The sequence below is a fragment of the Bos indicus x Bos taurus genome, chromosome 18, assembly GCF_003369695.1.
Source record: "Bos indicus x Bos taurus breed Angus x Brahman F1 hybrid chromosome 18, Bos_hybrid_MaternalHap_v2.0, whole genome shotgun sequence".
Taxonomy (NCBI): domain Eukaryota; kingdom Metazoa; phylum Chordata; class Mammalia; order Artiodactyla; family Bovidae; genus Bos; species Bos indicus x Bos taurus.
Window position 1 is genome coordinate 6245402 of NC_040093.1, and position 12349 is coordinate 6257750.

The window sequence follows — 12349 nt, forward strand, 5'->3', positions numbered from 1 at the left end:
TGATAGAATTCCAGTTGAGCTATTCCAAATCCTGAAATATGATGCTGTGAAAGTGCTGCACTCAATATGCCATCACATTTGGAAAACTCAGCAGTGGCCACAGGACTGGAAAAGGTCAGTTTTCATTCCAATCCCAAAGAAAGGCAATGCCAAAGAATGCTCAAACTACCGCACAATTGCACTCATCTCACACGCTAGTAAAGTAATGCTCAAAATTCTCCAAGCCAGGCTTCAGCAATATGTGAACCGTGAACTTCCTGATGTTCAAGCTGATTTTAGAAAAGGCAGAGGAACCAGAGATCAAATTGCCAACATCCGCTGGATCATGGGAAAAGCAAGAGAGTTCCAGAAAAACATCTATTTCTGCTTTATTGACTATGCCAAAGCCTTTGACTGTGTGGATCACATTAAACTGTGGAAAGTTCTGAAAGAGATGGGAATACCAGACCACCTGATCTGCCTCTTGAGAAATTTGTATGCAGGTCAGGAAGCAACAGTTAGAAGTGGACATGGAACAACCGACTGGTTCCAAATAGGAAAAGGATTACGTCAAGGCTGTATATTGTCACTCTGCTTATTTAACTTATATCCAGAGTACATCATGAGAAACGCTGGGCTGGAAAAAGCACAAACTGGAATCAAGATTGCTGGGAGAAATATCAATAACCTCAGATATGCAGATGACACCACCCTTATGGCAGAAAGTAAAGAGGAACTAAAAAGCCTCTTGAGGAAAGTGAAAGTGGAGAGTGCAAAAGTTGACTTAAAGCTCAACATTCAGAAAACGAAGATCATGGCATCTGGTCCCATCACTTCTTGGGAAATAGATGGGGAAACAGTGGAAACAGTGTGAGACTTTATTTTTGGGGGCTCCAAAATCACTGCAAATGGTGATTGCAGCCATGAAATTAAAAGACGCTTACTTCTTGGAAGGAAAGTTACGACCAACCTAGATAGCATATTCAAAAGCAGAGACCCTACTTTGCCAACAAAGGTTCGTCTAGTCAAGGCTATGGTTTTTCCTGTGGTCATGTATGGATGTGAGAGTTGGACTGTGAAGAATGCTGAGCGCCGAAGAATTGATGCTTTTGAACTGTGGTGTTGGAGAAGACTCTTGAGAGTCCCTTGGACTGCAAGGAGGTCCAACCAGTCCATTCTAAAAGAGATCAGCCCTGGGATTTCTTTGGAAGGAATGATGCTAAAGCTGAAATGCCAGTACTTTGGGCACTTCATGCGAAGAGTTGACTCATTGGAAAAGACTCTGATGCTGGCAGGGATGGGGGCAAGGGGAGAAGGGGACGACAGAGGATGAGATGGCTGGATGGCATCACTGACTCGATGGACATGAGTCTCAGTGAACTCCGGAGTTGGCGATGGACAGGGATGCCTGGCGTGCTGTGATTTTTGGGGTTGCAAAGAGTCGGACACGACTGAGTGACTGATCTGATCTGACTCTATTTTAGCTTCTCTACCCTCTCCTTATGTTTTTCTCTTCTCTATTGACTCCAAAAGACTTAATATATAAATGAATTTTTCAGATGGACCTAATGTGGTGTCTTGTGAACAATGTATGCTCTCATCTTGTTTCAACCCTCAATATAATGTTTGCTCCTTTATGGTGTGCAACGTCCACCCTATCTTATGGTGCCTGTGACTGTAACCACCCATTGGTATGATAACTAAGGTCTTGCTGTGCTACAACAACCACAAGATTTAATGCGATCACCACGGTTCGTGGGCTTACTTATCTTGGGGATATCAGCTTTGATAACTGCAATTACCTCTGTTACTGTGGCAGCAATATCATTGACTCAACAAGTACATACTGCTCAATATGTTGATGCTATGTCCAAAAATGTTTCTTTAACATTGGCACACAATAAGTTATAGACAGGAAACTAGAAATGAGGGTAGACGCCCTAGTAGAAGCAATAATACATATTGGGACTGAATTACAGGCATTAAAAGTGAAGTTGGTACTGTTCTGTCATGCCAACTACCAGTGGATATGTGTAATGCCCCTGAAAGTAAACGAGACAGATTATAACTGGGAAAAGATTAAAAATCATATTTCAGGTGTCTGGAATAGCTCCAGCACTAGTTTAGATTTAGGGAAACTTCATAATCAGATACAGACCGTGGAACAGTCCCGATTAGATTTTACTGCCGCAGGAGTACCAAGTGACTTTTTCCGTACATTCTCTAACTTTATTTCAGGAAAGACCATTCTGTCTACTATTTTCAGCTATGCTGCTGTGGCCGCTCTAATTCTGCTTCTTGTAATTATTCTTGCTTGTATTGTTAGAACTCTCTGACAGAGCACTCAGAAGCTCGCGACTGATTCGCATCCGGCTGTCTTAAGAAATAAAAAAGGGGGAGATGCCAGGAGCCACCACGGGAGATCCCACCCATGACAAAGGTCATGCAGAGAAGACCTGACAGGCAAAGGCGGATCAAGACTCGAGGGACCCCCTGGACCTGCTATTTTATGACTCTCACCAACTCCTCTGATATTAACGGGGGGCTATCCCCAACCACCTTTCTCTGAAAGAAATCAACTTAGAGCTCGAGTTATTAATCTCCTGGGCACAATAGGAGTGTTTCTATCCAAACCCCTTGGATGGCTTTCTAACTTGCCTGACAGGTTTATCCGGACTCTTGCAACTACGTATGTGATTGTTTACAGCCTCCCAACCACGAAAGGCACGGAAAGCTTAAGACATTGTAACAATATAGAGCTTTTCGGGGAGTTAAAAATTATTAGAATAGAACTGGTGAAGGAGTTCATTGTTAAGCCACTGCTTGCTGCCAAGTTTCCATATCCCTTACCCACTGTGTCCCTGGGAGTATGTTAATTAATATAGTTGGCATATAGAAAAATAAGTAGTAGCCTTGATGTTAACCACTGTAGACCCTTGAGTTAGTAAATTATTTCCTTGTTATACCCCACTGCACCTTTGCCCTATAGAGATGCAACTTTATCTAGTGCTTTTGGGGAGTAGTGCCAAACTTTAGAAAAATCACCTTTTTTTTAGAGAAAATAAGTTTTCTAGTTGACTAACCTCTATCAGAAGAAAAATGTTAACAGGCCTCCTGGCCAGATGATGATGTAAATCACCTAAAGCCTTTGTATACGATAAGTTTGCAGAAAGAAAGCCTGGTCTCGATAACGGTCAAGGGCTGCTGACCCTGCATGATTCTGTGTCTTCAATTCTCCTCTGTGTACAATTGGGGGTATAAAAGCTCCTTTTAAAAATAAAGATACGGGTCTTGCTCACTAAAGCTTGGTCTCCCCGTGCTGGGGTCCAGCCCCCGCAGGATCCAGGGAATCCCTCAGGATGACAGCGTTGGTGATAAGGAAAGTAAAAGGGGAGAGAAAGAGGCTTGATCTTCTTGGTTTACACAGAAAGCCAATAAAGCTCCCCACACCGAACTTGCTCTGTTCATGGAGGCCGCAGGCACCCTCTCGGTGGGGTGAGGATGCACGATGTCCTCTCTCCGGTCAAGACGCCGGGTGCCTTCCCAATCGGGTCTTAGAAGCCCAGGCAAAAAAGTGAACTCAGAGAGCCCCTGTGCCCCAAGGAGTCATCCTGAAAGCAGAAGAGAGAGAGAGAAAGAAAGAAAAGGAATGAAAGAAAGAATGACACGGGGAGACCAAGCTTTGGTGAGTGAGGCCCATAACTTAATTTTCAAAAGGAACTTTTATACCTTGACTTGTACCTAGAGGGAAATGAAAGATGCAAAGTCATGCAGAGTCAGCCCAAACATTACATCTGTTTTGTCTTTATCGAAACCAGGATTTTTTTCTGCATACCTTTCCCATAAACAATGTTGTGTACATTATCTTCTGGCCTTGGAGGCCTGTGGACATTTTATGACCCTTTTTTGATAAAGGCTGCTCAACCAGAAAACTTATTTTCCCTTGAAGTGTTTTTTCTTTATATTTCTAATCTATGTCAGCCTCAGAAAGTGCTAAACAGAGTTACATTCTCACAGAGCAAAGGTGCAGTGAGTTACAACAATGAAAGAACCAATTCGCTCAAAGGTCTGATGTGGTTAATTCCAAGGCTACTACTTGTTTTTCTTACATTCCATCTATGTTAACTACTGCACTCCCAGGTGCACAATGGATAAGGGATATGGGCAGCTGGCAGCAAGCATTGGCACAGCAATGAAGCCCTTTACCAGTACTGCCGGGAGCCAGCATGGGAGAGCCTACCCATGACAATGTCACGTGGGAGAGGCCTGATGGGCAAGGCAAATCAGGACTTGAAGGACCCCCTGGACCTCCTTGAGCATCTACCCCAAAACCAGAATCTGTCTGTTTTACTATTTTACACTTTCACCAACTCCTCTGACATTAATGGGAGGCTATCCCTGACCACCTTTCTCTGAAGGAAATCAACTTAGAGCTCTAGTTAATAAGCCTCCTGATCACAATAGGAGTGTTTCAATCCAAACCGTCAGATGGCTTTCTAACTTACCTGACAGGTTTAACCGGACTCCTACAGCTATGCCTATGATTGTTTACAGCCTGCCAACCGCGAGAGGCACAGGGAGCTTAATATATTCAAATAGTATAGAGCCTTTTGAGGAGTTAAGAATATTAGAATAGAGCTGGTAAAGGATATTCATTGTTGAGCCAATGCTTCCTGCCAAGTTTCCATATCCCTTGCCCACTATGTCCCTGGGAGTATCTTAATTAATATAGTTGATATATAGAAAAAATAAGTAGTGGCCTTGGTGTTAACAACTGTAGACCCTTGAGGTAATAAATTCTTTCCTTGCTACAGCCCACTGCACCTTTGCCCTATGGGAATGCAACTTTATCTAGTGCTTTTGGAGAGTGGCGCCAAACTTTATACAAATCACTTTTAGAGAAAATAAGTTTTCTGGCTAACTAACCTTTATCAGAACAAAGGGTCATAAAATGTTAACAGGCCTCCTGGCCAGAAGATGATGAAAATCACCAAAAGCCTTTGTATATGATAAGTTTGCAGAAAGAAAGCCTGGTCTCGATAAGGGTCAAGGACTGGTGACTTTGCATGACTCTTCACCCCCTATTATCCTCTATGTACAACTTAGGGTATTAAAGCTCCTTTTGAAAATAAAGGTAGGGACCCGGCTTCATCAGAGCTTGGTCTCCCCATGCCATTCTTTTTTTCCTTTTCTCTCCTTTTCTCTCTCTGTTCTTCTTCCAGGATGAATCCTTAGGGCACAGGGACTCTCTGAGTTCACTTTTTTGCCTGGGCTTCTAAGACCGGAATGGGAAGGTGCCCTGCATCTTCACCGGGGAGATGGAGTCCTGCATCCTCATCCCACCAAGAGGGCACCTAAGGCCTCCGTGAACAAAGAAAGTTCGGTGTCAGGAACTTTATTGGCTTTCTGTGTGAACCAAGGTAGATCAAGCCTCTTTTTCTCCTGTTTTACTGTCCTTATCACTGACGCCGTCCTCCTGAGGGAATCCCTGGATCCTACTGGGGCTGGCCCCAGTACAGATCAGATCAGATCAGATCAGTCACTCAGTCGTGTCTGACTCTTTGCGACCCCATGAATCGCAGCATGCCAGGCCTCCCTGTCCATCACCAACTCCCGGAGTTCACTGAGACTCACGTCAATAGAGTCAGTAATGTCATCCAGCCATCTCATCCTCTGTCGTCCCCTTCTTCTCCTGCCCCCAATCCCTCCCAGCATCAGAGTCTTTGCCAATGAGTCAACTCTTCGCATGAGGTGGCCAAAGTACTGGAGTTTCAGCCTTAGCATCATTCCTTCCAAAGAAATCCCAGGGCTGATCTCCTTCAGAATGGACTGGTTGGATCTCCTTGCAGTCCAAGGGACTCTCAAGAGTCTTCTCCAACACCACAGTTCAAAAGCATCAATTCTTCGGCACTCAGCCTTCTTCACAGTCCAACTCTCACATCCATACATGACCACAGGAAAAACCATAGCCTTGACTAGATGAATCTTTGTTGGCAAAGTAATGTCTCTGCTTTTGAATATGCTATCTAGGTTGGTCATAACTTTCCTTCCAAGGAGTAAGCGTCTTTTAATTTCATGGCTGCAGTCACCATCTGTAGTGATTTTGGAGCCCAGAAAAATAACGTCTGACACTGTTTCCACTGTTTCCCCATCTATTTCCCATGAAGTGGTGGGACTGGATGCCATGATCTTTGTTTTCTGAATGTTGAGCTTTAAGCCAACTTTTTCACTCTCCACTACCCCAGTACAGTACTATTCTAATAATTTTTCACCCCTTTAAGAGCTCTATGCCCATTAGGACTTTTAGAATATTTTGGTTTCCCGTGTCTCTCACGGTTGGGAGGCTGTGAACAATCACATGTGTAGCTGCAAGAGTCTGGATAAACCTGTCAGGCAAGCTAGAAAGCCATCAGAGGCGTTTGAATTGAAACACTCCTATCATGCCTAGGAGACTTATTAACTAAAGCCCTATGTTGACTTTTTCCAGAGAAAGGTGGTTGGGGATAGCCCCCTGTTGATGTCAGAAGAGTTGGTGAAAGGCACAAAATAGTAAGACAGACAGATTCTGGTTTTGGGGTAGATGCTCGAGCAGGTCCAGGGGGTCCCTCGAGTCCTGATCTACCTTGTTCGTCAGGTCTCTTCCACATGACCTTCTCATGGGTGGGATCTCCCTTGCTGGCTCCCAGCATCCCCATGTCATTCTTTTTTTTCTTTATCTCTCTCTCTTTCTCTCTCTCTTTTTAAGGATGACTCTTTGCAGTACAGGGGCCCTCTGAGCTCACTGATCTGGCCGGGCATCTAAGACTCAATCGGGAAGGCGCCTAGCGTCTTCAGGGGAGGGGACGCCCTGTGTCTTCACCCCACCGAGAGGGCGCCTGTGGTCTCTGTGAACAGAGCAAGTCCGGTGTCACGGACATTATTGGCTTTCTGTGGAAACCAAGGAAGATCAAGCCTCTTTTTCTCCCCTTTACCTTTCCTCTTTCGCTGATGCCGTTCCTCCTGAGGGTATCTCTGGATCCTGCCGGGGCTGGACCCCGGTAGTGTGGTGAGCTCTAAGAGCTTGACTTTGGTAATACATTGATCAAACGCATTTGCTACATGCGTTTCATGATGGTCTCTGGGAAGGAATCAGTGTGATAAAGGGGCCAACTTATTAGATATGATTCATTCACATCCGTGTTTCCTAGAAATACACAGCCTGAATTACGAAATTCAACAGTGTGTGTGAATTAGCAACAGGGAGGGCGGAAAATAATGTAAAACTAGGACATGACTTATCATGGTCAGTAGGATCAGGAAGCCCTTCCGTACATAGTCCAGCCTATTATAAAACATCAAACATATAATGATAATATAAAACATAATAGAAAACACTATAATAATAGTCATAAAACATAACTATTCCTTGTATTATAATCATTCATATTTCATACAAGCTTGTGTTCCCCTTCCTTTTTTTAAATCTATAGGGAACTTGCAGTTTAATAAGACTTTAAGTTGTATACTTGTCTTATTTCCTCTGTTTCTTTGAAAAACGAATCCCTTTTGATTCTTCAATCTCGACGTAATCTATGGTTGCCAGTAGATCTTTAACGACACTGGGAAGAGGGTTCCATGGCAGGACTTGCCTCGCTGCTACGTACTCAATTACTTTAATGATCTAAATGATTCATTGGATGGTTAATTCTTGGCATTTTGGGATTAATAGCCATTTGCACTACTGCCACTGTTGCAGGCATTGCTTTACAAACCTCAGTTCAAACACACAACTTTATTCAAAATTGGACCAAAGATGCTCATACTATGTGGACCACTCAGGCTCAGGTAAATGAGGAAGTTCAAGATGAAATACAGGAAATAAAAACAGCCATCCAATGGGTCAGATATCAATTAATAGATTTACAAAAACAAGTTATGCTAAAATGTGACTGGAATTCTACTCAATTTTGTATTACCCCTGTTCGGTTCAACTATGGTGCCTACTATTGGGAACAAATAAAATTTCACTTGTAAAACATATGTGATAATGCTTCCGTAAATGTACAATTATTACAAAGGGAAACCTTTGGAACCTTCTTTAAGAGTCTACTCTCTTCCAACAATTTGGAAACCTTAGCTGAACAGCTAGCTGATCAATTGTCTGGGCTAGACCCTCGAGGATGATTTCAAAGCATTACACATAGTAATGGATCTGGAGCTATAACACTGATAATTATTCTTGTGATTATATTTGTATTATACTGATGCCTTTCAACTAATATTGTTCAAACTAAACAAACTCAATTGGTCCGGGCCTTTTTCACAAAAGTATCTACAGTCACCCCCAATTATGAAAAAATAAAAAAGAGGAAATTGTCAGGGGACATTCAACTTTAAGGGATCCAATATGTTGCATTTTCTTCCTTTGTGTGCCATTTCTCAGAGACTCTGTTCCTTATCAGTTCCTGGAAAACAGGAACAAGCAGAGCTGCATACAGTTCTCAGGACTTAGATCATGGGAAAGGGCACCTGCTTGGATTCCCTTCAGTGACTCTCTTCAATGACCTTTTACTTACAGGACTATCCATTTTGTTGCAACTAATGGAATTTCATTTTTAATGGCTGAGTAATGATTTTATTGAAGGTATAAAAGCATCTGTCTACAATGAGGGAGACCAGGTTTGATCCCTGGGTCAGGAAGGTCCCCTGGAGAAGGAAATGGCAATCCACTCCAATACTATTGCCTGGAAAATCCCATGGACAGAGGAGCCTGGAAGGCTACAGTCCATGGGGTGACAAAGAGTCGGACATGCCTGAGCAACCTCACTTTCACTTTGAAGCATGCAATGAAGTTCTTTAGTAAAAGGTGAATGAGGGCCGTACAGATGTACAGCCTTTTTCACCTGTTACATGTGAGAAAATTCAATGCGTTCCTATTGCGGTATTAGTTGCCCTTTAGCATAAACATTTCCTAACAGAAGAAAGGCAAGAAGATCATCCGCCTCAGAGACTTGCGATTGCAAAGCCAGTACATCAGAAAGGCTTTGTCGTGAAGGACAATGAGTGGATTGTCTGTTTTCATAAATATGAGTGTGTGTTAGGGGCTTCTTGTCAGCAAAAAAAGTATTGTTGGCTTTAGTGTCAAAGAGAGCATCAGAAGAATCATCATCAGATTAATTTTGTCCTCTAATTGAGGGGACCTTTGGCTTTGTGCCCATTACAAGAGAAGGGGGAGGAGCACTTGGGACAGACGGAGCAGGGATGGTGGGAAAGTTTTGAAACATTTTATGTTGCTGTAACTGGGCCTTCTGTAGAGTCTTATCATCTAATTTATATTCGTATAATGAGCATTCTGCTTGTTGACGAATATCAGGGGGGCTAGAATGGCCTTGAAATAGCAAAATCACGGCTTAAATGAAGGGCCAGAAATTTATTCGAATATTTTCTCCCCGTCTTACGGCTTGTTCAACATGTTCTTTAACCCAGCTCCAAATTTCTACATCGAAACTGCCTTCATCAGGGAGCCAGGGATTATATTTAACCACTGTTCGGAGACAAGCCTCTATCCACTGACGCAAAACCGAAAGTCCTTGAACCTTAAATAAATGATGAAGTAAAGTAGAAAAGTGGTGGGGCTTTCTAGCCGTTTGTCATATAACCCCGCACTTACCGACCTCTGTAGTTCCTAACAGTTGGCTCCAGTTCTTGCCAAGGGCATTCACCAGGTCCTTGTTCGGAGGCCACTTGTCACAGTCTTTGTAGCCCGGGACCTGGGGACTGGAGTGGACGAGAAGAAGGAAGCAGGGGACCCACGTCTCAAAACAAGGGTGCTTTATTTGCAGAAATGCATGTTTATGTATCGTCATACAAGGCAGCTTTAGTCAGTAAAAAAAATTGAGCAAAAACAAAGCCAAGCAAATAATAATCTTAAAAGGGCCAGAAAGCATCCCACATACTAAGGAAGAGGGGCATAACTGAATAATTACCTTTAAGTAAAAGGTCACTGAAGGGAATCACTGAAAGGAATCCAAGCAGGTGCCCTTTCTCATTATCTCAGTCCTGAGAACTGCATGCAGCTCTGCTCATTCCTATTTTCCAGGAACTGGTAAGGAATATAGACTCCTTGAGAAACAGCACACTAAAGAAAAAAAATGCAACATATTGGATCCCTTAAAGTTGAACGTCCCCTGACACAGAGCAATTATTTTGAGCATCAGTTTGATCTGAACCAGGATATTATGTGTATGTGAATGAATCACATTTAACAGCTATCATTACCATTTGCTACTATTGTATTCAAAGAACTACATTCTGAGTGTATCAAGGTTTCCTGTTTCCATGAATAAAATAGAAACCCTTATGTCACAACCTTGGATGAATTGTGTTTATTCGATCAACACAGTTTTCTCTCACTTCAGTACTTATAACAGAAGCTAAGAAGGCACCATTCGGCTCTCAGGTTTAAATAATCTAGAACAATTTCTTGTCACCATGGAATCAAACAACATAAAATTTGGGGGTTACATAGTCATAATTTGAAACTAAAGTTACTCTCTCTACACTCTATGCCAGAACATTCATATAACTGTAATCCAAATAGCACAGCAGTTCATTTTAGACTGAATTCCATTAATGTACAAAAATTTCATCAAATAAACTTAAAGGTCTCATCTGCTTTATTTTTATTTTTGGCTGTGCTGGGTCTTCGTTGCTGCATGCAAGGTTTGCTATGTGTGTTGGCTTTTCTTGTTGGGGAGCGTATCCTCTAGATGCGAGGGCTCAGTAGTTGCAGCTCACACACTCTAAAGCATGGACTCAGTAGATGCAGCACACACTGTTAATTGTCCTGTGGCATGTGGGATCTTCTCAGACCCAGGATGAAACCTGATGCTCTGCATTGACAGGCGGATTCTTAACCACTGAACCATTGGAGAAGTCCCTCATTAGTTTATTGAATGATTCATGCATTGGGCAGAATTCAACCTGGTAAGTGGGTGCTTACCTTAACATCTCAAGATGTTGAGGGTATTTTCATTATGTATCTGTTACAGATTTTTGGCTTCTCCTTACTATGAAGTTTTTATTTAGATATGGGCTCTTGGTGTTTCTTAGACTTGGGTGACTGTTTCCTTTCCCAGATTAGAGTGGTTTCAGCTGTTTTCTCCTCCGAAGATCGTTCCTGTCTTCTTCTGGGACTCCTACAGGGCAAAGATGAGTGGCTTATCGTCCAAGAGGTCTCTTAAAATCTCCTCCTTTTGTTCTTTTTTACTCTGTTCAGTAGTGGTGATTTTCAGTACTCTTCCTTCTGGCTCACTGATGTGTTTTCTGCCTCATTTAGCCTGTTCTGATTCATTTTAGTTTCTGTTTTTTTTTTTTTTTTTTTATAAATTTCACTTACTATATTCTTCCATTCTGTTTGGTTGGTTGTTATATTTTCTAAGTCTTCGTTAAATACTTCTCAGTTCTCAGGTCATGCATTCTTCTCCCAAGTTCTTTAATCATGTTTACTACCAATACTCTGAACCCTTTCAGGTAGATTGTCTATCTCCACATTACTTAGTTCTTCTGGGGTTTTGTCTTGTTCCTCCCTCTGAAACATATTCCTCTGTCACCTCGTTTTGTGTAAATCACTATTTGTATTTTTATCTATCTTGTAGCGTAGTTACGTTTCTTTACCTTGGAGAAGTGGCCCTTTGCAGGAGATATCCCAGGCACCCTTATTCTGATCCAAGGGCCAGAGGACATCTGATCGCAGGGAGGTTACCCACGGGTATTTGTAGACTCGGTTTGCAAGCTGTGGGACTCTACTTTTCTTGCTTTTGGTGTCTGCCCCTGATGTGAAGAGCCAATTCATTGGAAAAGACCCTGATGCTGGGAAAGATTGAGGACAGGAGGAAAAGGGGGCGACAGAGGACTAGAGGGTTGGATGACATCACCGATTCAATGGATATGAGTTTGAGCAAACTCCAGGAGATGGTAAAAGACAGGGAAGCCTGTCTTGCTGCAGTCCAAGGGGTCGCAAAGAGTCAGACACGGCTGAGTGGCTGACCAACAACCCTCCTGGGTGAGGCTGGTCTGGAGGCTTGTGCCTGCACAGTGATGGTTAGAACTGGGTCTTGACCCTTTTGTGGGTAGAGTTACATCGAAAGGCAAGTGTACAGGAAGCCTTTGGACAGCCTGTCTGCTGATAGTTAGGGCTGCATCCTGGCCCTTTCATCCTTTGGCCTTAGGGGCCCCATTGCTGTAGCGACATGTTCTGAGTGGAGCCAGTGTCGGGCCAAGATGGAGACCTCATGCAGATGAGTGCTCTCTCATAGTTCTGCCCTCAGGATCTGTGTCCCCACAGTGAGCCACAGCCCACTCCCCACCCTCCAGAGATCCTTCAAGACCA

General features: G+C 43.0%; 1 long non-coding RNA gene across 1 annotated transcript; it reads left to right on the forward strand.

Annotated features, from left to right (window-relative positions):
• The first annotated feature begins 4389 nt into the window (after window positions 1–4389).
• LOC113876103 lies at window positions 4390–7998 on the forward strand. Its single transcript, XR_003506421.1, has 2 exons — window positions 4390–5399; window positions 6725–7998. It is a non-coding gene; the product is annotated as an uncharacterized LOC113876103 (long non-coding RNA).
• Window positions 7999–12349: the final 4351 nt, after the last annotated feature.